This window comes from Amblyraja radiata, chromosome 6 (genome assembly GCF_010909765.2).
Source record: "Amblyraja radiata isolate CabotCenter1 chromosome 6, sAmbRad1.1.pri, whole genome shotgun sequence".
NCBI lineage: Eukaryota > Metazoa > Chordata > Chondrichthyes > Rajiformes > Rajidae > Amblyraja > Amblyraja radiata.
In genome coordinates, this window is record NC_045961.1 from 54,994,145 (window position 1) to 55,021,523 (window position 27,379).

General features: G+C 44.0%; 1 protein-coding gene and 1 long non-coding RNA gene across 3 annotated transcripts in view; one reads left to right on the plus strand and one right to left on the minus strand.

Moving 5' to 3' along the window:
• stard13 (StAR related lipid transfer domain containing 13) overlaps positions 1-27,379 on the minus strand; it is a 363,098-nt gene that overhangs the window by 269,320 nt on the left and 66,399 nt on the right. The gene's annotated exons all lie outside the window — the stretch shown is intronic.
• Positions 27,279-27,379, plus strand: part of LOC116974447 — a 19,919-nt gene continuing 19,818 nt past the window's right edge. The window contains exon 1 of the long non-coding RNA XR_004412364.1: positions 27,279-27,354. This is a non-coding gene — a long non-coding RNA (uncharacterized LOC116974447). The remainder of the gene's footprint in view (positions 27,355-27,379) is intronic.

A 27,379-nucleotide genomic window follows, 5' to 3' on the forward strand; every position in this document is an offset into this window, starting at 1 on the left:
ACCCTCTGATCCCCTTAGCCACAAGGGCCACATCTAACTCCCTCTTAAATATAGCCAATGAACTGGCCTCGACTACCCTCTGTGGCAGAGAGTTCCAGAGATTCACCACTCTCTGTGTGAAAAAAGTTCTTCTCATCTTGGTTTTAAAGGATTTCCCCCTTATCCTTAAGCTGTGACCCCTTGTCCTGGACTTCCCCAACATCGGGAGCAATCTTCCTGCATCTAGCCTGTCCAACCCCTTAAGAATTTTATAAGTTTCTATAAGATCCCCTCTCAATCTCCTAAATTCTAGAGAGTATAAACCAAGTCTATCCAGTCTTTCTTCATAAGACAGTCCTGACATCCCAGGAATCAGTCTGGTGAACCTCCTATACTCAAATCCTTTTGCTATGAAAGCTAACATACCATTCGCTTTCTTCACTGCCTGCTGCACCTGCATGCCTACTTTCAATGACTGGTGTACCATGACACCCAGGTCTCGCTGCATCTCCCCTTTTCCTAGTCGGCCACCATTTAGATAATAGTCTGCTTTCCTGTTTTTGCCACCAAAATGGATAACCTCACATTTATCCACATTATACTGCATCTGCCAAACATTTGCCCACTCACCCAGCCTATCCAAGTCACCTTGCAGTCTCCTTGCATCCTCCTCACAGCTAACACTGCCCCCCAGCTTAGTGTCATCTGCAAACTTGGAGATATTGCCTTCAATTCCCTCATCCAGATCATTAATATATATTGTAAATAGCTGGGGTCCCAGCACTGAGCCTTGCGGTACCCCACTAGTCACTGCCCGCCATTGTGAAAAGGACCCGTTTACTCCTACTCTTTGCTTCCTGTTTGCCAGCCAGTTCTCTATCCACATCAATACTGAACCCCCAATGCCGTGTGCTTTAAGTTTGTATACTAATCTCTTATGTGGGACCTTGTCGAAAGCCTTCTGGAAGTCCAGATACACCACATCCACTGGTTCTCCCCTATCCACGCTACTAGTTACATCCTCGAAAAATTCTATAAGGTTCGTCAGACATGAGTTACCTTTTGTAAATCCATGCTGACTTTGTCCAATGATTTCACCACTTTCCAAATGTGCTGCTATCCCATCTTTAATAACTGACTCTAGCAGTTTCCCCACTACCGATGTTAGACTAACTGGTCTGTAATTCCCCGTTTTCTCTCTCCCTCCCTTCTTAAAAAGTGGGGTTACGTTTGCTACCCGCCAATCCTCAGGAACTACTCCAGAATCTAAAGAGTTTTGAAAGATTATTACTAATGCATCCACTATTTCTGGAGCTACTTCCTTAAGTACTCTGGGATGCAGCCTATCTGGCCCTGGGGATTTATCGGCCTTTAATCCATTCAATTTACCCAACACCACTTCCCGGCTAACCTGGATTTCACTCAATTCCTCCAACTCCTTTGACCCGCGGTCCCCTGCTATTTCCGGCAGATTATTTATGTCTTCCTTAGTGAAGACGGAACCAAAGTAGTTATTCAATTGGTCTGCCATATCCTTGTTCCCCATGATCAACTCACCTGTTTCTGACTGCAAGGGACCTACATTTGCTTTAACTAATCTCTTTCTTTTCACATATCTATAAAATTTTTGCAGTCAGTTTTTATGTTCCCTGCCAGTTTTCTTTCATAATCTATTTTTCCTTTCCTAATTAAGCCCTTTGTCCTCCTCTGCTGGTGTCTGAATTTCTCCCAGTCCTCCGGTATGCGTCTTTTTCTGGCTAATTTGTACGCATCATCCTTCGCTTTGATACTATCCCTGATTTCCCTTGTTATCCACAGATGTACTACCTTCCCTGATTTATTCTTTTGCCAAACTGGGATGAATAAATTTTGTAGTTCATCCATGCAGTCTTTAAATGTCTTCCATTGCATATCCACCGTCAACCCTTTTAGAATTAATTGCCAGTCAAACTTGGCCAATTCACGTCTCATACCCTCAAAGTTACCTTTCTTTAAGTTCAGAACCATTGTTTCTGAATTAACAATGTCACTCTCCATCCTAATGAAGAACTCAACCATATTATGGTCACTCTTGACCAAGGGGGCACGTACAACAAGACTGCTAACTAACCCTTCCTCATTACTCAATACCCAGTCTAAAATAGCCTGCTCTCTCGTTGGTTCCTCTACATGTTGATTTAGATAACTATCCCGCATACATTCTAAGAAATCCTCTTCCTCAGCACCCCTGCCAATTTGATTCACCCAATCTATATGTAGATTGAAGTCACCCATTATAACGGTTTTGCCTTTGTCGCACGCATTTCTAATTTCCTGTTTGATACCATCTCCAACTTCACTACTACTGTTAGGTGGCCTGTACACAACACCCACCAGCGTTTTTCTGCCCCTTAGTGTTTCGCAGCTCTACCCATACCGATTCCACATCCTCCAAACTAATGTCCTTCCTTTCCATTGCGTTAATCTCCTCTCTAATCAGCAACGCTACCCCACCTCCTTTTCCTTTCTCTCTATCCCTCCTGAATATTGAATATCCCTGGATGTTCAGCTCCCAGCCTTGGTCACCCTGGAGCCATGTCTCCGTGATTCCAACTATATCATAGTCATTAATAGCTACCTGCACATTCAACTCATCCACCTTATTACGAATGCTCCTTGCATTGAGACACAAAGCCTTCAGGCTTGTTTTTACAACACTCTTACCCCTTATACAATTATGTTGAAAAGTGGCCCTTTTTGATTTTTGCCCTGGTTTTGTCTGCCTGCCACTTTTACTTTTCACCTTGCTACCTATTGCTTCTACCCTCATTTTACACCCCTCTGTCTCTACGCTCACACATTTAAGAAACCCTTTCCCTTTAACTCCATCCTCCACTATCCCATTCGACACCCCACCCCCCTTATTCAGTTTAAAACCACCCGTGTAGCAGTGGCAAACCTGCCTGCCAGAATGCTGGTCCCACACCTGTTAAGATGCAATCCGTCCCTTTTGTACAGTTCCCCCTTACCCCAAAACAGATCCCAGTGATCTAAGAATCTAAATCCCTGCCCCGTGCACCAGTTCCTCAGCCACACGTTCAGGTCCCGTATCTCCCTGTTCCTGCTCTCGCCAGCACGAGGAACTGGAAGCAAACCGGAGATAACAACCCTGGAGGTCCTGCTTTTCAGCATTTTTCCGAGCTCTCTAAAGTCACGCTGCAGAATATTCATCCCCTTCTTTCCGACATCGTTTGTGCCGACATGCACTACCACTTCCGGATGTTCACCTTCGCCCTTGAGGATTTTCTGCACTCTGTCCGTGACATCCTGGATCCTGGCACCAGGAAGGCAGCACACCATCCTCGCATCCCGTCTGTTGCCACAGAAACCCCTGTCCGTACCTCTCAAAATGGAGTCTCCCACTACAATGGCGTTGCCTGCCTTAGGCCTTTTTGGTTTTGGCTCAACAGCCCTATTCACATCACAAGCCAGTCCGCCGCCCTGTGTAAACACCTCTTCTGTCCCGACAGCTTCTAAGTGGGTGAACCTGTTCACAAGAGGTACAACACCCGGGGACGTTGGCATTCTATGCTTCCCTCCTGTTCTCACTGTCTCCCACCTTCTCTCTTCCAGTACCTTAGGTGTAACACAATTATGCCAGCCCCTCCTTCCAACACATGTTAAAAATCTGATGGCATTAAATTGCAGTTTTGGCCTACATCACAGCAAATACAGTACTGACAAAGAAATTGTGTCAAGTTGAGTGCCTTTTTGTGATGGTACGTGTTGGTACCTCAAAAAAGTTAAATATCATTACTTTGTTTACTGGCCATATGACACTTATCTTGGTGTGCACTGGCGCCTTTTTGTCCGCAAAAAATAATTGATCACAAGATATCCTATAGAACATTTTTTGTTGCAGATTCTCTTTACAGGGAATCAGAGAAAATTTACTCACTCATCCCATGAAATGCACAACATTAGCAGGGCGAATGACTGACGACGATTCATAAGTGAAATTACATTTTTATTTTAACACCTCGCATTTTACGCAGGGGTTATGTTCTTGATAAGCAGCGCATAATTCAAAACAATGTAAATTCGATGTATACGCGACTATGCTGCCAGGAGAAATTTTAAGCATGTTGTGTTAAAATTATGGAACAAACGTGTTATTCCAAAAATACATAAATCAAACATGTGTAAAATGTGAGGTGCCTGGATTTGTGAACTTCGAGGAAATTCTCCAATCATTTTCCATTAGTATATGCATATTTCATCACTTGTGTGGCAGAGTAGACTCGATGGCCCAGTTTTGCTCCTATGACATATGAACTTATGAAAATCCTCCAGGAAGCGATTAATTTTAAAGATACAGTCTGTTTATATATTTGCGCAAAACCACTACATGATAGAGCTACATTTTTTGGCCCACCTTACCATTGTCCTGTGGTGTCAATGAAACACGTTTCCTTCAGATTGATGGTATATTTTACAAGTTATTCACATTTTTAAATTTACAAAAAACACTTAAAAAAAAACTATTTTCCACTCGCCCTGCCCATCAGCAGCGTTCCATCTCACAATGACGTCACAATTGTATCCCAAATTTCATATAAATTGAAAAAAAAGTTTTAAAAAAAACATTGCAATTTTCATTGTGTGGGGGGGGGGGGGGGGGGGGGAGGGGGGGGGGGAGGAGGGGGGTGGGATAAGGGGGAGGTTTCATTTTTAAAAAATCACGATTTTCATTGTGGGGGGGGGGGGGTGGGATAGGGGCAAGATGAGGAGTGGGGGAGCATGGGGATAGAGGGAGAGGAGGGGGGTGGGATGGAGAGGGAGGGGAAAGTGGGGGAGGTGAGGAGGAACAGTGGGAGAGCAGGGGGGATAGATGGAGAGGCGGGGGAGTGGGGGAGGTAGGGAGTGGGGGTTAGAGGGGGAGGAGGGCAGTGGGGAGGTCAGGAGGGAGAGTGTGGGGTGGGAGGGGGTGGGGGAGGAGGGGATAGAGGGAGAGGAGGGTGTAGGGAGGGGAGAGGGGTTATGGAGGGAGGGAGAGAGTGACTGAGGGTAGGGGAAAGGAGAGGGAGGGAGAGGTGAGGGAGGGAGTGGGGGAGGGGAGGAGGAGAGGTGAAAGAAGAGGGAGGGTGAAGAGGAGGGTGAGGGATGCTGGGGGATGGAGGAGGATAGGGGTAGAAAGAGGGAAGGCGAGGTAATGGAGGAGGGGAGGGGGGAGGGAGGGGGTGAGGGGAGGAAGGAGAGGACGGTTGATGGAGGGTGGGGAGAGGGAGGATAATGGAGGAGAGGAATAGGGGACTGAAGCCGGAGAGTGAGATGCATTCACATGGATCTTATATTTTACAGGTTATTGTCGCAGTCACGCTCCCACTTGCCGGCCGAGCCTGCACAGTTGGGTGAGGGTTGCCATGACTCATGTCACAACAGGGATCCTGGCATCACAACGGGAACCCGTCAGCCGCGCATGCGCTGTTAGGGGCTTTTGAGTTGTGGAATATTGCGTTGGGGGAACGGGCCCAACTGTTCCACACTTGGTCTATATATCTATATATATACTAGACTAAGTGGGACCCGTTGGGTCCCAGCATCACACAGGAGGGCTGGTCATCCAACGCAATATTCCACCTCTCCACCAATTCTAATATTGGTGGCCAGTTGGGGGGGGGGGGGGGGGGGCGTTCTGGAGCGCTAGTATGGGTGTTGTGGGTTGAAGGGACTGGTTTCCAGAGGGCTAGTATGCAAATTGTGCGCCAAATGGATTCTTGGGCTGGCGTCTCAGTCAATCAAGCCTGTTGTGCTGGCAGCTCACTCACTCACTCACGGCTGGTGGGCTGGTAGTTGACTCACGGCTAATCCTTGAAATTCTATTTCAAGCAGGGTATAAGGCCACCAAATTCAAGTGCAGTTTCTTAGCACTGCTAGCAGGGTGCAAGGCCACCAAATTCAAGTGCAGTTTCATACCATTTGAAGTAGGGTGCTAAGCCACTAAAGACAGTGAGTCGTGACCTCTCCCTCCTCCATCTTGCAGAGACTGAGCCACACCCACATTTCCGGGTTTTATAACCCCCCCCCCGGAAAAGGTGTGGCTTTCATGGAGTGATTGACAGGAGAGAGATTCTCAACATTTAAAAAAAAACTAATAACACTTTTATTTTTCATTGATGGGAAGAATTCTCTGCACCTGCTCAGCGGAGGGGGACTGAGTAAGATGGCCAAAAATCACAGCCGTAAGTGGTAGCGTTTTATCTAAAATCAATATTCAGTGCAAACAGGAAGTAAGTGCATTTAAAGTAGTGCCTTCAACTTCAAACCAAAGCACCCAAGCCACCATTTGCAGTAAGTAGTGTATTTCAACTTCATGCCACCATTTTCAGTAAGTGTTGCCTTTCAACTTCAAGCCAAAGCACCCAAGCCTGCATTTGCAGTAAGTAGTGCATTTCAACTGCAAGCCAATGCACCCACGCCACCATTTGCAGTAAGTAGTGGCTTTCAACTTCAAACCACACCCAAGCCACACCCAAGCCATCATTTGCAGTAAGTGGTGCCTTTCAACTTCATGCCACTATTTGCAGTAAGTGGTGTCTTTCAACTTCAAGCCACACCCAAGCCATCATTTGCAGTAAGTGGTGTCTTTCAACTTCAAAGCTCCCAAGCCACCATTTGCAGTAAGTGGTGTCTTTCAACTTCAAGCCAAAGCAACCAAGCCACCATTTGCAGTAAGTAGTGCCTTTCAACTTCAAGCCAAAGCAACCAAGCCACCATTTGCAGTAATAGTGCCTTTCAACTTCAAGCCAAAGCTCCCAAGCCACCATTTGCAGTAAGTAGTGCCTTTCAACTTCATGCCACCATTTGCAGTAAGTAGTGCCTTTCAACTTCAAGCCACAATTTGCAGTAAGTAGTGCTTCAACTTCAAGCCACACCCAAGCTTTAGAACCAATAGTCATTTTTTACAAGCTTTAGAACCAATAGAGACACTTTTTGCAAGCTGTAGAACCAATAGACATTGTTTGCAAGCTTTAGAACCAATAGAGATATTTTTGCCAGCTTTAGAACCAATAGACATATTTTTGCAAGCTTTAGAACCAATAGACATATTTTGCAAGCTTTAGAACCAATAAAGACACTTTTTGCAAGCCTTAGAACCAAGAGACACATTTTTGCTAGCTTTAGAACCAGTAGACATTTTTTGTAAGCTTTAGAACCAATAGACATTTTTTTGCAAGCTTTAGAACCAATAGACATTTTTTTTGCAAGCTTTAGAACCAATAGAGACACATTTTGCAAGCTTTAGAACCAAAAGAGACACTTTTTGCAAACATTTTAGAACCAATAGACACTTTTTGCAAACATTTTAGAACCAATAGACACATTCTGCAAGCATTTTAGAAATACTAAGGACACTTACATTTGAGTAGACATGTGTTCAGTGTTATTCACAGCTCAGAGAAACGTGACCCTCTGCCTTCCTCCATCTTGAAGAGACTGTGTGGCACACCACTTCCTGGTTTTATAGTCCCTCCCCCCTGCCGCCAGCGGGGGCAGCAGAGAGAATGGGGAACTTTGTAAACATATTAATATCTCTGTCATTTTTAATCGACGGGAAAAATCCTCGGCACACATGCGGCGGAGGGGGGCTCTGAGCAAGGTGGCCAAAAATGACGGTTATAGGTGGCGGCGTTCTCTCGGAAATCGCAGCACAGATGGCCAAAACCGGTCAAGAACAGACTTTTAGTAATATATATATATAGAGATATAGAGATATATCTATCTATCTATCTATCTATCTATCTATCTATCTATCTATCTATCTATCTATTAATATATAAAACTGTGTGCCTTCCGTCCGTCCGGCTGCAGGCTGCCATTCTTCCTTTTGATTCATTCCATCGTGTGATGTCACAATGCCCAATGCTCGCAGATGTCCAATCGGAATGGATTCATTTACATATACCTTTGCAGGAGCCCCAGCCCATGGTGAACGTTCCATTGTGTGATGTCACAATGCCCAATGCTCAAAGACATTCTTGCCATAGAGGGAGTACAGAGAAGGTTCACCAGACTGATTCCTGAGATGTCAGGACTTTCATATAAAGAAAGACTGGATAGACTCGGTTTGTACTCGTTAGATTTTAGAAGATTGAGGGGGGATCTTATAGAAACCGATGTTGGGGAAGTCCAGAACAAGGGGTCACAGTTTAAGGATAAGGAGGAAATCTTCTAGGACCGAGATGAGAAAAACATTTTTCACACAGAGAGTGGTGAATCTCAGGAATTCACTGCCACAGAAGGTAGTTGAGGCCTGTCCATTGGCTATATTTAAGAGGGAGTTAGATGTGGCCCTGTGGATCAGGGGGTGAGGAGAGAAGGCAGGCACAGGATACTGAGTTGGATGATCAGCCATGATCATATTGACTGGAGGTGCAGGCTCGAAGGGCCGAATGGCCTACTCCTGCACCTAATTTCTATGTTTCTAAGTTTCCCTCTTCTCACCCCTCTCCCTCTACCACCCATCCCTCTCTCCCCCACCCCCCTTCACTCTCTACCCTATCCCCTTCCCTCTCTCCCCCGCCCATTTCCCCCTACACCTCTGTCCCTCTTCCACCACTCCCCTACCCCTCCCTCCCCACTCTTCCACTTCTCTCCCTCACCCCACCCCTTTCCCTCCCCCACCCCTCTCTCTCCCCCTCCCTTCCCCCTCCCTCCCCTCTCCCCCCACCCCTCCCCCTACCCCTGACCCTCCCCACTCGTCACACCTCTCCCCCTCCCACTATCCCCCCCACTCTCCCGTCCCCCCCCCCAACCTCTCTCCCCCTCCCCACACCTCCCCGCCCTCCACACCTACCCCTCCCTCCCCTCTCCGCCCCATCATCCCCCCAAATCTCTCTCCCCTCCCCATCACTGCTCTCCCCCTTCTTCACTCACGCTCCCCCCTTCCCCTCCACCTCTCCCCCCCCCTTCCCCTCTCTCCCCCACCCCTCTCCCCTTCCCTCCCTCCTCCCATCCTCCCCATCACCACCCCCCCCACCTACATCTCTCTCCCCATCCCCCTCTCTCACCCCCTACCCCGCTCTCCATTCCCTCCCAAATCTGTCCCATTTCCTCCTCCTCTTCTCACCCCCCCTCCCCCCATCTGTGTGTTTGGGGGGTGGTTAATGTGAGTGTGATGCCTCAGCCCCCCCCCCTCCCCCGCAAACGCCGTTGGGGAAACAGACCCAACAGGTCTGCACTTTGTCTAGTATATATATATATATAGTAATATATTTTTAGTAATATTTAGTAATATATATATATATTACTAAAAGTCTGTTCTTGACCGGTTTTGGCCATCTGTGCTGCGATTTCCTAGAGAATGCCACCACCTACGGCCGTCATATTTGGCCACCTTGCTCAGAGCCCCCCTCCGCCGCATGTGTGCCGAGGATTTTTCCCGTCGATTAAAAATGACAGAGATATTAATGTTTTTACAAAATTCCCCATTCTCTCTGCTGCCCCCGCTGGCGGCAGGGGGGAGGGACTATAAAACCAGGAAGTGGTGTGCCACACAGTCTCTTCAAGATGGAGGAAGGCAGAGGGTCACGTTTCTCTGAGCTGTGAATAACACTGAACACATGTCTACTCAAATGTAAGTGCCCTTAGTGGTTCTAAAATGCTTGCAGAATGTGTCTATTGGTTCTAAAGCATGCAGAAAAGTGTCTATTTGTTCTAAAGCTTGCAACAAAATGTCTATTGGTTCTAAAGCTTGCAAAAAAATGTCTATTGGTTCTAAAGCTTGCAAAAAAATGTCTATTGGTTCTAAAGCTTGCAAATAAATGTCTATTGGTTCTAAAGCTTGCAAAAATATGTCTATTGGTTCTAAAGTTTGCAAAAAATGTCTATTGGTTCTAAAGCTTGCAAAAAAGTGTCTCTATTGGTTCTAAAGCTTGCAAAAAAATGTCTATTGGTTCTAAAGCTTGCAAAAAAATGACTATTGGTTCTAAAGCTTGCAAGAAATGTCTCTATTGGTTCTAAAGCTTGCAATAAAATGTGTCTATTGGTTCTAAAGCTTGCAAAAAATGTCTATTGGTTCTAAAGATTGCTAAAAGTGTCTCTATTGCTTCTAAAGCTTGCAAAAAGTGTCTATTGCTTCTAAAGCTTGCAAAAAAGGTCTATTGGTTCTAAAGCTTGCAAAAAGTGTCTCTATTGGTTCTAAAGCTTGCAAAAAAATGTCTATTGGTTCTAAAATGGTTCATACTAGCGCTCCAGCCCCCCCACCCCCCTCTCCCTCTCCCCTGGTTGGCTTGGCTTGGGTGTGTCTTGAAATTGAAAGGCACTACTTACTGCAAATGGTGGCTGGGTGTGGCTTGGGTGTGGCTTGAAGTTGAAAGACACCACTTACTGCAAATGGTGGCATGAAGTTGAAAGGCACTACTTACTGCAAATGGTGGATTGAGATAAGGTAGCAAAAGAGGTAACAAAAAGAAGTAAGGTTGATTTAAGTATTAACATAGGTAAAACTGAAATCAAAGACATTATTAAGCAAAGACTGAAGGAAAGATGGCAAAAGGAATGGGAGGAAGAGCGGAAAGGACGGTGGTTCTACAGAGTCCAGAGGAAAGTGGGAGAAATGAGATGTGCAGGAAAAAAACAGAAAAGAGGAGACAGTAATTTCAAGAATCAGATTTGGACACACTGGTCTGAACAGTACACTTTTTATAATAGGCAAGCATAACACAGGCAGATGTGAATACTGTGGGCAAGAAGAGACAATAGAGCATGTCATTATACATTGTGAGAGGTATGAGGAAGAAAGAAGACAAATGAGTGAACGATTCAGAAAAGAAAAAGTACAATTTGATTTAATAGATATTTTACAAAAGAATTCATATAAGTGCTATCAAATCCTAATGCTTTTTCTCAGGGTAACCAATTTGTTTGGAAAGATATAGGTTATTAGTATATAAGTTATAATGTTATTTGATCCACACTCCATACCAGTTGGTGGCGGTAATGCACTAAAAAGTTGTTTGCCAACCGCCAAAAAAAAAACTACATAGAAGAAGAATGGTGGCTTGGTTGCTTTGGCTTGAAGTTGAAAGGCACTACTTACTGCAAATGGTGGCTTGGTTGCTTTGGCTTGAAGTTGAAAGGCACTACTTACTGCAAATGGTGGCTTGGTTGCTTTGGTTTGAAGTTGAAAGGCACTACTTACTGCAAATGGTGGCTTGGGTGTGGCTTGAAGTTGAAAGACACCACTTACTGCAAATGGTGGCATGAAGTTGAAAGGCACTACTTACTGCAAATGGTGGATTGGTTGCTTTGGCTTGAAGTTGAAAGGCACTACTTACTGCAAATGGTGGCTTAGTTGCTTTGGCTTGAAGTTGAAAGGCACTAACTGCAAATGGTGGCGGGTGTGGCTTGAAGTTGAAAGGCACTACTTACTGCAAATGGTGGTTTGGGTGTTTTGGCTTTAAGTTGAAAGACACTACTTACTGCAAATGGTGGCTTGGGTGCTTTGGCTTTAAGTTGAAAGGCACTACTTACTGCAAATGGTGGCTTGGGTGCTTTGGCTTTAAGTTGAAAGGCACTACTTACTGCAAATTGTAGCTTGGGTGCTTTGGCATTAAGTTGAAAGGCACTGCAAATGGTGGCATGAAGTTGAAAGGCACTACTTACTGCAAGTAGCGGCTTGGGAGCTTTGGTTTGAAGTTGAAAGGCACTACTTACTGTAAATGATGGCTTGGGAGCATTGGCTTGAAGTTGAAAGGCACTACTTACTGCAAATGGTGGCTTGGTTGCTTTGGCTTGAAGTTGAAAGGCACTACTTACTGCAAATGGTGGCATGAGGTTGACAGGCACTACTTACTGCAAATGGTGGCTTGGGAGCTTTGACTTGAAGTTGAAAGGCACCTCTTACTGCTAATGGTGGCTTGGGTGTGGCTTGGGTGTGGTTTGAAGTTAAAAGGCATTACTTACTGCAAATGGTGGCTTGGGTGCATTGGCTTGAAGTTGAAAGGCACCACTTACTGCAAATGGTGGCATGAAGTTGAAATGCACTACTTACTGCAAATGGTGGCTTGGGTGCTTTGGCTTGAAGTTAAAAGGCACTACTGTAAATGCACTACTGTAAATGCACTTACTTCCTGTTTGCACTGTATATTGATTTTAGATAAAACGCTGCCACTTACGGCTGTGAGTTTTGGCCATCTTACTCAGTCCCCCTCCGCTGAGCAGGTGCAGAGAATTCTTCCCATCAATGAAAAATAAAAGTGTTATTAATTTAAAAAAAAATGTTGAGAATCTCTCTCCTGTCAATCACTCCATGAAAGCCACACCTTTTCCGGTGGGGGGGGGGGGGTGGAGGGGTTATAAAACCCGGAAATGTGGGTGTGGCTCAGTCTCTGCAAGATGGAGGAGGGAGAGGTCACGACTCGCTGTCTTTAGTGGCTTTGCACCCTACTTCAAATGGTATGAAACTGCACTTGAATTTGGTGGCTTTGCACCCTGCGAGAAGTGGTAAGAAACTGCACTTGAATTTGGTGGCCTTATACCCTGCTTGAAATAGAATTTCAAGGATTAGCCGTGAGTCAACTACCAGCCCACCAGCCGTGAGTGAGTGAGTTGCCAGCACAACAGGCTTGATTGACTGAGACGCCAGCCCAAGAATCCATTTGGCGCACAATTTGCATACTAGCCCTCTGGAAACCAGTCCCTTCAGCCCACAACACCCATGCTAGCACTCCAGAAAGCCCCCCCCCCCCCCCAACTGGCCACCAATATTAGAATTAGTGGAGAGGTGGAATATTGCGTTGGATGACCAGCCCTCCTGTGTGATGCTGGGACCCAACGGGTCCCACTTAGTCTAGTATATAACTAAAAATCTCATCTTGACCACTTCCTGTCTGCACTGTATATTGATTTTAGAAAAAACGCTACCCTATAATCGCTATGATTTTTGCCATCTTACTCACAGTCCTCCTCTGCTGAGGCAGCCCTGAGGATTTTTCCGATCAATAAAAAATAAAGAAGTTATGAGAGTTTAAAAAATCGAGCCTCGCCTGCGCATTGGGGGTTATGGGTCAGTGGTGGAATATTGCGTTGGGGGAACGGGTTGTGTTGGGGGAACGGGTGAGTGGTGGAAACGGGTTGCTTTGGGGGAATGGGTGAGTGGTGGAATATTGCGTTGGGGAACGGGGCCCAACGGGTCCCACTTGGTCTAGTATACACACACACACACACACACACACACACACACACACACACACACACACACACACACACACACACACACACACACACACACACACACACACACACACAAATGTGTTTATTTTTGTGTGTGTGTGTGTTCCTGAAACTGCCAAAATGATGCAAGATAGGACAATTTTTGGACCACCATACTCACCATTGTCCTGCGGTGCGCATTAGCAAGTTTTGTACAGATTGATGTTATATTTTACAGGTTATCTATGATCTTGTTATCTTCCAGTTGCGCGGTCATTCTATTCACGCAAAAACGTTACGCAATAGCACTACGATTTTTCACCAGCGTACTCACCGTTCTCCTGCTCTGCGATTGCACCAAGTTTCATTCTGATCGGTGGTCTAATGTAAACTTTAGTGAGGTTAAAATATCTTAAAAACCTCGTGTGCGCAGATCAATCTCCTCTCCTGCTGTTCAGCGCCGAGTGGATTGGTCTTTTCTCCTGTCACTCCGCGGGATGGTCCGCCCCTTCCTGTGCCATCGCCTCTTTACTGGAGCGGTGGATGGCCAGCGGGGTTTCCAACCGGACACAATTTTCGGAGGAACTGGAAACGGCCCGGCCCGGCCCGGCACAGGAAATGTCACCAAATGGAAAGCGGAGAATCTGATCTCAGCGGACGAGAACGACCTGCGGTCCAGAGACCAGCGACCAGCTTCTGCTCCAGCCCCTTCCCCTCTGGTTCCCCTCACTGGCTCCTGCCCCCCTCACCTGTGATACCCCCACAACCCCTGTATTTTCTCCGAGCTCTCTCCCCCCGCCCATACACCCCCCCTCCCACACTCCCCCCCCCCGCCCATGCCCACTACCCCCGGCCCACACCCCCCACCCACACCCTCCTCCCCCCCTGCCAACCCCCCCCCGCCCACCATTGTGACGGGGAGCTCTGGCGTCACAATGGGAACCTGTCAGCCCCGCCTGCAAAGTTGTGGTCTTTGCCGATTTTCACATCGCCATTTATTTTTTCTTTCGCGTGTACTTGCAAAATACCCTCACAACGGGGACCCAAGGGCACCACGGGTAAGTTTTGTGCTATTCTACAAACACCTCCACGGGTCCTCTATTCACTTTATTACCTTTAACTTAATTTCTGCCATCAACGGCACAACTTTAAACGCAGCAGTCGGGTCCGTCAGTCGCGCATGCGCAGTTTGTTGGAGGAACGGGACCCAAAGGGTCCGCGCTTGTTCATGCTAAACAGATCATACATGAATACTATACATGAATGCATTCAAGCCAAACTCAAGTACAAAAGGTAGAGCGACGAGGAAGATACAGGGTGCAGAATATTGTTTCTCAGCATTGTAGTGTATCAGTTGCAGAGAAAAACTCCAAGGTACACAAAAAAATGCTGGAGAAACTCAGCGGGTGCAGCAGCATCTATGGAGCGAAGGAAATAGGTAACGTTTCGGGCCGAAACCCTTCTTCAGACCTCCAATGTGTGCAATTAGGTAATTTGGAGAATCGGGTCTGTACCCGAGCTTATGGAAGGACCATAGTACTCCCATCCCAACACACTCCCTCAAAATAAACTCAAAATAACATTATTTTATTTAACACCATATGCAAGCAATATTGCCTTTAGAAAAATACTAGGTTAACCACAAACTTGTCGCAGCTTGAAGAAACAGAAAATCCTACCTATTAAGAGGCTTTTATTTCAAATACCTAGACACCATCTTTTGGGAATAGCGTGATGTAATGTCTGTAGGTTTTTTGGTGATTCTGCTTACTACCACAAATAACAGACATGGCTATCAACCAAACATTCTTCATTGAAAGCAATATCCTCATAATTAATGGCAGTGACTGATACAACGATGTGTAAAATGTCATGCCACCTGGTACACAGTTATAAAGAGTGCCCTCTCACTTACTCTTAAATAGACACAAAAAGCTGGAGTAACTAAGTGGGACAGGCAGCATATCTGGAGAGAAGGAATCGCTTACTCTTACTCGTTCACTGTTTCCTCTAAAAATGGCTACACAGGATCGACTATCTTTATGGAGTATATTAGATCATCAGTCAACTGATACATTAGATGGTACCTGTATTAGCTATGTGAGATTAGACAGACTTGGATAGATTTCTCTGGAACGTCAGAGGTTGAGGGGAGACCTGATAGAAGTACATACTTTTTTTCCCCAGGATGGAAATATCAAAGACTAGAGGGCATAGCATTAATGTGAGAGGGATAAAGTTTAAAGGGCCTGTTCCACGAGCATGCAACTGCATGCGGCAAGCGCGACCTAACGTGGCCGCTTGAGCCGTACGGCCTCGCGGGGCCTGTCCCACTTCGATCGCCGGAGACGTATGGAGTTGCGCGGAGCTGGTCCCGTCATTGCGCGGGGCTCCGAAAAATTGACACTGTCCAAAGATTCCGCGCGGCAACGGCCTGCCGGTACACAGCTGCATTGAGGCCGTACGCATCGCCTCGACGGGCGTGCGCCTAGCGTGAACTTCCCGCGGACTTTGATCGAACTTCACGTCTACTCGTACGGGATCACTCGACCTCCGTGCGGCCCCCACTTCTGGTTTGGTCGCGCTTGCCGCATGCAGTCGCATGCTCGTGGGACAGGCCCTTAAAGGAGATGCATGAGGCAATTATTTTTTACACAGATGGTGGTAGGTGCCTGGAATGTGCTGCCAGGGGTGGTGTGGAGGCAGATATGATAGTCACACTTGAGAGATATTTGGCTCGGCATCGATATGCAGAGAATGAAGGGATATGGATCATGTGCAGGCAGAGGAAATTACTTGATCTTGGCGTCATGTTCGGCACAGATACTGTGGGTCGAAGGGCCTGTTCCTGCACTGTACTGTTCGATGTGTATGTTCCATGAAGTCATACAATTAACTAATCAATCACAAGGACTGCAGGGTGGCACAGTGATTGAGCTGCTGCCTTACAGAGCTTCCAGTGCCGGGTTCGATCCCGATTATGGGTACCGTCTGTACGGAGTTAGTACGTTCTCCCCCGTGACCGTGTGTGTTTTCTCCGAGATTTTCGATTTCCTCCAACACTCCAAAGACCTACAGGTTTGTACGTTAATCGGCTTGGTATCAATGTAAATTCTCCCAATTGTGTGTAGGATAGTATTAATGTGCGGGGATTGCTGGTCGGTGCGGACTTGGTGGGCTGCAGGGCCTGTTTCCATGCTGTATCTCAAACTAAACTAAACACTTGAGACATACAGTTCCCTCCATAATGTTTGGGACAAAGACCCATCGTGTATTTATTTGCCTCTGTACTCCACAATTTGAATTTTGTAATAGAAAAAAATCACATGTGGTTAAACTGCACATTGTCAGATTTTAATAAAGGCCATTTTTATACATTTTGGTTTCACCGTGTAGAAATTACAGCAGTGTTTATACATAGTCCCCCCCATTTCAGGGCACCATAATGTTTGGGACACAGCAATGTCATGTAAATGAAAGAAGTCATGTTTAGTATTTTGTTGCATATCCTTTGCATGCAATGACTACTTGAAGTCTGTGATTCATGGACATCACCAGTTGCTGGGTGCCTTCTCTGGTGATGCTCTGCCAGGCCTGTATTGCAGCCATCTTTAGGTTACGCTTGTTTTGGGGGCTAGTCCCCTTCAGTTTTCTCTTCAGCATATAAAAAGGCATGCTCAATTGGATTCAGATCGGGTGATTGACTTGGCCACTCAAGAAGTGACCATTTTTTAGCTTTGAAAAACTGCTTTGTTGCTTTAGCAGTATGTTTGGGATAATTGTCCTGCTGTAGAATGAACCGCCGGCCAATGAGTTTTGAGACATTTGTTTGAACTTGAGCAGATAGGATGTGTCTATACACATCAGAATGCATTATGCTACTACCATCAGCTGTTGTATCATCAATGAAGATGTGAGCCAGTACCTTCAGCAGCCATACATGCCCAGGCCATAACACCCTCTCCACCGTGTTTCACAGATGAGCTGGTATGCTTTGGATCTTGGGCAGTTCATTCTCTCCTCCATACTTTGCTCTTGCTGTCACTATCTTTGTCTCATCTGTCCACAAAACCTTTTTCCAGAACTGAGGTTGATCTTTTAAGTACTTCTTGGCAAACTGTAACCTGGCCATCCTATTTTTGCGGCTAACCAGTGGTTTGCATCTTGCAGTGTAGCCTCTGTATTTCTGTTCATGAAGTCTTCTGTGGACAGTGGTCATTGACAAATCCACACCTGACTCCTGAAGAGTGTTTCTGATCTGTCGGACATGTGTTTGGGGAATTTTCATTACAGATAATTTTTCTGTCATCAGCTGTGGAGGTCTTCCGTGGCCTGCCAGTCCCTTTGCGAATAGTAAGCTCACCAGTGCTCTCTTTCTTCTTAATGATGTTCCAAACAGTTGCTTTTGGTCAGCCTAAGGTTTGGCTGATTTCTCTAACAGTTTTATTCTTGTTTCTCAGTCTCATAATGGCTTCTTTGACTTTAATTGGCACAACTTTGGTCCTCATGTTCATAAACAGCAATAAAAGTTTCCAAAGGTGATGGAAAGATTGGAGGAAAGACTAGATGCTGAGAGATCTCTATACCTGCATTAAGGAGGCAATTAAACACACCTGAGCAATTGCAAAGACCTGTGAAGTCATGTGTCCCAAACATTATGGTGCCCTGAAATGGGGAGACTATGTAGAAACACAGCTGTAATTTCTACATGGTGAAACCAAAATGTATAAAAATACGCTTTAATAAAATCTGGCAATGTGCACTTTAACCACATGTGATTTTTTAAAAATTATAAATCTCAAATTGTGGAGTACAGAGGCAAATAACTAAATTAGGGGTCTTTGTCCCAAACATTTTGGAGGGCACTTTATGTGTGTATGTACATGTGTTTATAATTTGCAACCGTGTAAATTCACTCAATTTCTTTGTCTCCACAGCTGGTGGTGGATGCAGATATGATAGTAGCATTTAAGAAGCTTTTAAATCAGCACATGGATCTTGAATAAAAACTCTACCCTGTAAGTTCCATTTAACATCTCCAGGGTATATAACCATATAACCATATAACAATTACAGCACGGAAACAGGCCATCTCGGCCCTACAAGTCCGTGCCGAACAACCTTTTTCCCTTAGTCCCACCTGCCTGCACTCATACCATAACCCTCCATTCCCTTCTCATCCATATGCCTATCCAATTTATTTTTAAATGATACCAACAAACCTGCCGCCACCACTTCCACTGGAAGCTCATTCCACACCGCTACCACTCTCTGAGTAAAGAAGTTCCCCCTCATGTTACCCCTAAACTTCTGTCCCTTAATTCTGAAGTCATGTCCTCTTGTTTGAATCTTCCCTATTCTCAAAGGGAAAAGCTTGATCACATCAACTCTGTCTATCCCTCTCATCATTTTAAAGACCTCTATCAAGTCCCCCCTTAACCTTCTGCGCTCCAGAGAATAAAGACCTAACTTATTCAACCTATCTCTGTAACTTAGTTGTTGAAACCCAGGCAACATTCTAGTAAATCTCCTCTGTACTCTCTCTATTTTGTTGACATCCTTCCTATAATTGGGCGACCAAAATTGTACACCATACTCCAGATTTGGTCTCACCAATGCCTTGTACAATTTTAACATTACATCCCAGCTTCTATACTCAATGCTCTGATTTATAAAGGCTAGCATACCAAAAGCTTTCTTTACCACCCTATCTATATGAGATTCCACCTTCAAGGAACTATGCACGGTTATTCCCAGATCCCTCTGTTCAACTGTATTCTTCAATTCCCTACCATTTATCATGTACGTCCTATTTTGATTTGTCCTGCCAAGGTGTAACACCTCACATTTATCAGCATTAAACTCTATCTGCCATCTTTCAGCCCATTTTTCCAAATGGCCTAAATCACTCTGTAGACTTTGGAAATCCTCTTCATTATCCACAACACCCCCTATCTTGGTATCATCTGCATACTTACTAATCCAATTTACCACCCCTTCATCCAGATCATTGATGTACATGACAAACAACAAAGGACCCAACACAGATCCCTGAGGCACCCCACTAGTCACCTGCCTCCAACCCGACAAACAGCCATCCACCATTACCCTCTGGCTTCTCCCATTCAGCCACTGCTGAATCCATCTTGCTATTCCTGCATTTATACCCAACAGTTTAACCTTCTTAACCAATAATCTATTGCCAGATCATGCACACCCAATCTCATATCCTGCACTACAATTGCAATCTTAACACCATGGCTAGAAACACATTGTGTTATATAATTTCTACACGTTAGTTCGTAACATTAAACTTAACACTGGCTAATAACATTTACTGACCAGTACATGATCAGATATCATGCATGATCTAATACATATTTTTTATTTTATTTCTTCTTAAAGCTCCCTCTTCTTCCATACTTCTCCTTTCAAATATTACATCTTGGTTTTAGTTTAGTTTAGATTAGTTTAGAGATACAACATGGAAACAGGCCCTTCAGCCCACAGAGTCCATGCTGACCATCGAGCAACTGTGCACGTTAGTTCTATGCTATCCCACTGTTCCATCCACACACTAGGGGACAATTTACAGAGGGCCAATTAACCTTCATGCCTTTGGATGTGGGAGGAAACAGGAGCGCCCAGAAGAAACCCATGCGGTCACAGGGTGAACATATAAATTCCGCTCAGCCACCACCGAAGGTCGGGATCGAACCTGGGTCTCTGCCCCAGTGAGGCTGCAGTGTTACCCGCTGCGTCATTGTGCAGCCCACATATTTTACCACCCTCAGACTTCCTGCAATTGTTCAACCTTTTCTGCTTTCTGCTTGTCTTCTCTGAAATCATGACATCTTTTTCTCTGTCCTTCCCTCTCTGGATCCCTGTCGCCATTCATCATTCTGCCATGACTGTTTTCTCGGTCCCTTGAGATGCACACTGACTGCACTAAGGCTGACGTTGGCAGGTCCATGCAATGTGTCAGAGCTTCAGAACTGCCTCCATATCACAAGGCATCCAGCTCAATTTGTGCTTGGTTCACTCTCTCAATTATGAACTGCTGCGCTGAGAACTATATTCTACACTGTGCCATCTCCTTTTGTACTTGAATTTGAACTGATTGTATTGATGTGTGGTATATCTAATCTGTTTGGATAGCATGCAAAACAAAGCTTTTCACTGCGCCTCGGCACACATGAAATAATAAACCTAAACCTAATGGGCTTTGTCGGCACAGAAGTGTCTGTCAAACCCAACAGTCACTTCTGCTGTGGCAGTGCGTCTGACTTCAAAATTTCGACAATCTATAACAGCATTTCCAAGACCTTTAAACTGGTACATGAATAGAAAAGGTTTAGTGGGATATGGGACAAACGTGAGGAAGTGTAGATGCATAGATGGGACATCCTGGTCGACATGGGCGAGTAGGGCTGAGGGGCCTGTTTCCGTGCTGTATGAATCAAGATACATAGGGTATTTAAAACACTTTTTAAATGTACGTTTCCGTGCATTTTTAATAAACTACATGTTATCTTCAGAGTTTTATATTTTTGACATCACCCCTTTATGTTATTGGTCTTGTTTTATATCTTACAACAGGGGTAAAATAATTCTAAGAGTATGTGATGAAAGGATATCTTACAAGCAACCTTGTTTCCTCATTTCCAACAGCTGACCTAACAGCAGCTTGTTATACATGAGAGTTTTTTTTCTTGCAATCTGTACGTGTTATTTAATACCAGAAAGACAGCTGCAGCAATTTGACAACCTGATTTTCAGACAAGGCAATTTAAATATGCCACCATTGGTCTTCTGTAAGAGCAGACAAAAATGTAGCTAAGCCTGAGTAAACATGCAAGATTCCACTGTCTGAAGATTTCTACAGCACTATTCTTAAGATTCATTGGCATTCAGCTGCAGCTGAGATATTTCTCATTATTGGACAGTATTTATTATAATACACTTTCTTTGAGATGACATCTGACATCTGCACAACCCCAGTCTTAAAAAAGTCCTTAATAAATGCCATCCTTCATGTACATCACCCTCAAGCGGCTGAGACCCAAGTTCGAACCTGACCTCAGGAGCTGTTTGCGTAGAATTTGCACGTTCTCCAGTTTTCCCCCACATCCCAAACACGTGCAGGTTTGTCTGTTAATTGGCCTCTACATATTAAATTGCTCCTAATATGTAAGGAGTGGAAGAGTAAATGGGATGAGATAGAACTAGTGTGAATGGGTGATCGATGGTCGGTGTGGACTCAGTCGACCGAATAGTCTGTTTCCTTGTTATATCTCTAAACTAAAATAAGCTAAGCACATTTATTCTTTAGGCCTTTCCATTACAGAGGCAGAACTTATTTGGAAATATATAATTCATTGTTATTTTGTAAATGTTGATTGTGTGAATTTAAGGTTATTACAGCAAGACCTGTTTATTCCATACTTTAAGGTATTTTTGCAGTGTTTGACTCAGTGTTTGACTAATGGCTCAGGCTAAGAAACGACCAGGAATATATTGCTTTGCAAAGTTGCTGTCATCTTTCCTGCAGAACAGATCCTTCTACAGCAGGTGCTTCAGGGAGATTTCTTCCCTAGAGGTTTGGAATAACATTATGGAAAACAGCTGCAGCTTGATTTTGTTAAAACCCTCAACATTAACTTTTAAACAGGATTTTCTTCAGTGCCATAAAATCAGCTTTCTCAGTGCTGTGTTAAAATGATGAAGGGGTTCAAACGATCATTTATGTTTTATTCTGTACGCAGCTCGAAAGAAACTGAATTCTATTGTTTAGTTCAGCTAGTTTGACTGAATCTGAATGTTCAGATTGTAATTCACGTGGTTTGGGTATTCATTTTGAAGATAGACACAAAATGCTGGAGCAACTCAGCGGGTCAGGCAGCATCTCTGGAGAACACGAATGGCTGAAGCAAAGAGGTCCTTCTGCAGTTGTACAAAGCCCTAGTGAGACCACACCTGGAGTATTGTGTGCAGTTTTCGTCCCCTAATTTGAGGAAGGACATTCTTGCTATTGAGGGAGTGCAGCGTAGGTTTACAAGGTTAATTCCCGGGATGATGGGACGGTCATATGCTGAGAGAATGGAGCAGCTGGGCTTGTACACTCTGGAGTTTAGAAGGATGAGAGGCGATCTCATTGAAACATATCAGATTGTTAAGGGTTTGGACATGCTAGAGGCAGGAAACATGTTCCCGATGTTGGGGGAGTCCAGAACCAGGGGCCACAGTTTAAGAATAAGGAGTAAGCCATTTAGAACGGAGACAAGAAAACACTTTTTCTCGCAGAGAGTGGCGAGTCTGTGAAATTCTCTGCCTCAGAGGGCGGTGGAGGCAGGTTCTCTGGATGCTTTCAAGAGAGAGCTAGATAGGGCTCTTAAAAATAATGGAGTCAGGGGATACGGGGAGAAGGCAAGGAACGGGGTACTGATTGGGGATGATCAGCCATGATCACATTGAATGGCGAGGCTGGCTCGAAGGGCCGAATGGCCTACTCCTGCACCTATTGTCTATTGTCTATTGACATTTTGGGTCAGATCTCTTATTCAGACTCCTTCTACTATCAATTTCATTTTGAACCTGTGTTCTGTGTCTGTTGCCTCTGACTGCACTTTCCTTCTTGCTAGCTCACCGTCCACATACACTGACAATCCTGTTTGATCCTCTCCTGAACAAATCTCACTGGGGAACGGGAATTCAAGTAAAAATATAATCTTCTTTATACTTTCACAGCCTCCGGCAATTTATGGTATCACAAAGTGTGATCAGATCAGGCGAATTTAGCAAGTTAAGAATAAATCAAAGCATTTATAAACATGGAACATGGAATAGAATAGACCCTTCAGCCCTCAAAGTTCCCAGAAGGATCATTACCATGGCAAATGCGCTTTGCCAGAAGTCTCCTTAACAGATTATGATAGTACCGCCATAACGTGCAGTTAGTATTGATCGAAGCAGACAAATAAATGGCCAAACACCAGCTAAGCATTTTTAGGTTAATTGACCTCATTAAATCGCCTCTAAATTCTTGGGAGTGGATGTGAAAGTAGGATAACATAGAGCTGGCATGAACAGGTGATCGATGGTCAGTGTGGACTCGGTGGGCCACGGGGCCTGTTTCCATGCTGTAAGTCTAATCTAAAATTGTAGTTTTAACATATGTAAAACATTTTCTTAGGCTTTGAGTTATTGTATTAAAATATTTACAAAAACACAAATCATGTTGTTGCTCAAGAAAATAATAATAATATAGTTCAGAGAATTTAAAATTATGTATGGATCCGACTTTAAAGTACACTACTTAAAAAAGATTATCATGCATATACTTGATATAGGTGAATCTTAAATGATCTTGTACCACTTTAAGAATTAAAATAAATAAACTTGGTTGATTCTGGAATCCCTCTTCCTGGGTTTGTTAATTCTGGCCAAATTGGAGCTGCCAGGACATTAAAATTGAGTAAAGGCTTCTGTGCTGCTAGGCCATTTGGTCAATTTAAATGTGCCTTCTGCAGCAGAATGGTGCCACCTTGTCTGTGGCCCAGATAAGAGTTGCAGGGAAAGAATGGGACATCTGCAGCATCTTACAATTAGGTGTAAATTGCATGAAACGGATTGGGTGAATGCAAACCAGACATACACATTGTATATAATGTTGCAAAGCTTTACTTTGCTAAATTTTGATTGGGTTAAGTGTTGAGCCTTGTCTGGGTTTCTTGAATATCTAGGCAAATGTTTCTATGTTTGCTTCCTTCCAGAAGGTCCTTTCGAATACAATGTATTTGTTACTGTATTATTGCGTTAGGGAACTGTCTATCATGTACTGTGTTAATCGATATCTGTTATTGGACTGTAAAGAGACCACCCCCATATGGTTTGGCCCTTCATGGTTCGGGGACCTATAAAAGGTAGCTCCCACGAGGGCTGATGTCGATCTTCTGGAAGAATCCTTGGAACTGCGTGACCTTTTGGAGTGTCTCTGCTTGTATGAGGCTAGAAGGGCTTGGACAAGCAGATACAAGGATCGAACCCATGGTGGTTAGCTATAGTAAAGGGGAACTGTTATTGCGTTTTTCCAAAATAAAGTTTAGTTGCGCAAGTGCTTGACTCAGTATTTTATTGACTGAAACTAGACTGGAGGGAAGATTAGAACAAGCTATTTACATTGGGAGATTGTCCTGGATCTCAATGGACCCCCAAACACAAGTTTGCGATTAAGGGTGTTTTAAAAAAAAATTAATTTAATTTTATTAGAAGTAAGTACAATCATATGGCACCAAAGTGCCTAATATATATTTTCATAATACATTTTATGTACAACTTCTTATTTTTTTTATTATAATAAAGAAGAATAAGAATAAGAAAAAGAAATTAGATAGTAAAGGATAGAAAAACGTGAGATATATAGTGTGTGAAAAAGAAGAAAAAAGAAGAATGAATGAAGAAAGTTGAAGAAAAGAAAATAGGAAAAAGAGAGTAAGAAATAAAAAAAAAGAAGGAAGGAGATCCTTGTTTATAATCTTGACCATCCCTCGTCCAGTCCTGAAACAGTTAGCTTTTACAATTGTGTTGCACCATATGATTCCAGAAAAGACGACAAATGGAGACCAACTCGTTATGAATTTGTCTGATTTATCTATTAGGAGGAATCGCATTTCCTCAAGATGTGCGGTGTCCAACATGCTTGCGATCCACATTTTAAGCGTTGGTGTTGATGTATTTTTCCAAAATTTAAGTATTAATTTTTTTGCTATTATTAAACCATAAATAAAAAATAAATTTTGAGATGAGTTCAATTTATTCCCATCTTCCATTACTCCAAATATAATCATTTCAGTATTAGGTTCCATTCTTATCTTGAAAAATTTTGTAAATATTTCAAAAATATCACTCCAAAATCTATAAAGTTTTATGCAGGAAACAAAAGAGTGTGTTATAGTTGCTTTTTGGGATAAACATTTATCACAAATGGGGGGGTATATTTGGATAGAATTTATTCAGTCTTGTTTTTGAATAATATAATCTATGTAAAATTTTAAATTGAATTAGATTATGTCTACGATTAAGGGTGTTGAGCTGTGTCGATCGCAAGTGCAGAAATCGGTGCCACTGTGCGGTTTTCGCATTGATTTTTGGCACTTCGCTAGTCAGAGCAGATCGATCATTCGCGGGCTTGGGAATGGTCCCAACGAGATCATAGAACAGAGTCTAGCAAGCACGGGGGGGGGGGGGGGGGGTGGATAGCACTCCTTTGTGATAGGGGCCCATAAAACCAGGGTGGGGTTAGAGGCTCTGCTGGGGTTGGGTTAGAGGCCCAAAACTTGGACGTAGTTGGCAGACTACAGCTGCTTAACAAGAGCCAAACGAGCATCCTTTTCCAGATTTGGTATCCAATTGGTGGATATTGAAAACAAGTCTGGTTCACGTGATAAGCGGTGAAGCATTTGACCTGCCATTGCTGGGAGCGCTGATTGGAAAGGTGCGTTCCAAAAATCAGCATCGACAGCCAGCGCGATGAGGCTAGGCGCTGACACCCGGTGCCAAGCAGGTGTAAAGGAAGTCCTTTTGAAGAATTAAAACCTAGGAGTGAAGCCTGTGTGAAGATATCTGAATCCCTGGAGTGACGGACGAGGAATCTCATAAATGCACTAGAGTGGCTAGAGTATAGATTGACTGGGAATACTCTAGTCCATTCGAGATTTCATTGGGCAAGTAATTTGAATTTGAGAGCTCGCGTATGTTGAGTGGTACGCACCAAAACTAATTGGTCCGAGAACGAATTTAGATTTACAGAATTTACTCGATTGTTGATTGCTGTTAACGAACAGTAACTGAGAGACGGGAACATGGCTTACTTGGTGAAAAGTTCCCGGATGTGAGAGGTACCCCTAATTTTGTAGAACTTGGAGTGGAGGGATAGAGGTCCCCCTATAGAACTCTAGTCTTAGCAGGAGGAAAGTAACATTTAGGAGGAAAAGTAGTCCATTTAAGAAGTAGTACCCCTCAGCAAAGAGTACCCTAAGAAGGGGAAAATCTTCGGTATCGGAGGGAGAGGTTCACTGATTGATAACAGCACGATGCGGCACTGAGATCGAGTATGATCATGTGTGATTCATCGTCATAATAAGTGGATGCTTATAGTTTATATTGGGGTGTGTCTTGGGTTTACTTGTAATTGGGGGAATAATTTCTTGTTTGATTATAGTTTTACTTGTGTGGTTCGGGTTTATTTGTATGTGTGAACTTGAAGTGTTCTGAGTGGGAGAGATTGCTGCTAAAATTTAAATATTAAGAGCCGGAGTCGTAGTTTGGGAAACCGGAGATTCTTTGTTTACAGGCTGAGAGTTGAATGAGGTGATTGTGATCGAGTTGATAAGAAAGTTGAGAGTGATTGAGTCAAACAATTGAATAGGGCGATTGAGTGGAGTGATTGAGTAATGGTTGGGAAAGATTGAAGGTACAATTATGTGAGAAGGTGTGAATCCGCTAGACGTTAGTCATTGTGTGGGAGCGATTTCAGTGGCCTTGGAGTCTGAAAGGAAGGGGCGAGTATTGAGGAGGTGTGAGTGTTTTCAATCTTAACTGTATTGCGTCTATTGTGTAGGAGGATGTGAAATGTACTTCACAGAGAGTGGTGAATCTCTGGAATTCTCTGCCACAGAATGTAGTTGAGGCCAGTTCATTGGCTATATTTAAGAGGGAGTTAGATGTGGCCCTTGTGGCTAAAGGGATCAGGGGGGTATGGAGAGAAGGCAGGCACATGATACTGAGTTGGATGATCAGCCATGATCATATTGAATGGCGGTGCAGGCTCGAAGGGCCGAATGGCCTACTCCTGCACCTATTTTCTATGTTTCTATGTACTGGAGAAGGACCTATCAAATATTCCTGAAAGTCCGATAAGAATAATTTGTGAGAAAATTACGCAGGAAGCAGAGAGATTAAGAAAATTATTGGGAAAATTAAATAAAGTTTTGAGGAACGAACTTAGGCCGATAGGTGTGCTAAAGTCTATAGTAGGAATAACCTACATAGAGACCATTGTTAGACGATATAGTAACAGTGAACAGGGAACGAGCTTATTGAAATATGGAAAATTTTCTTCACTGAAAGGAAAGTAAATAAAGAAGTCGTTCTGCTTTCTACTTTAAGAATGGCAGCATTCAAGTTAGGGATTAGAATGGAAAAAGAG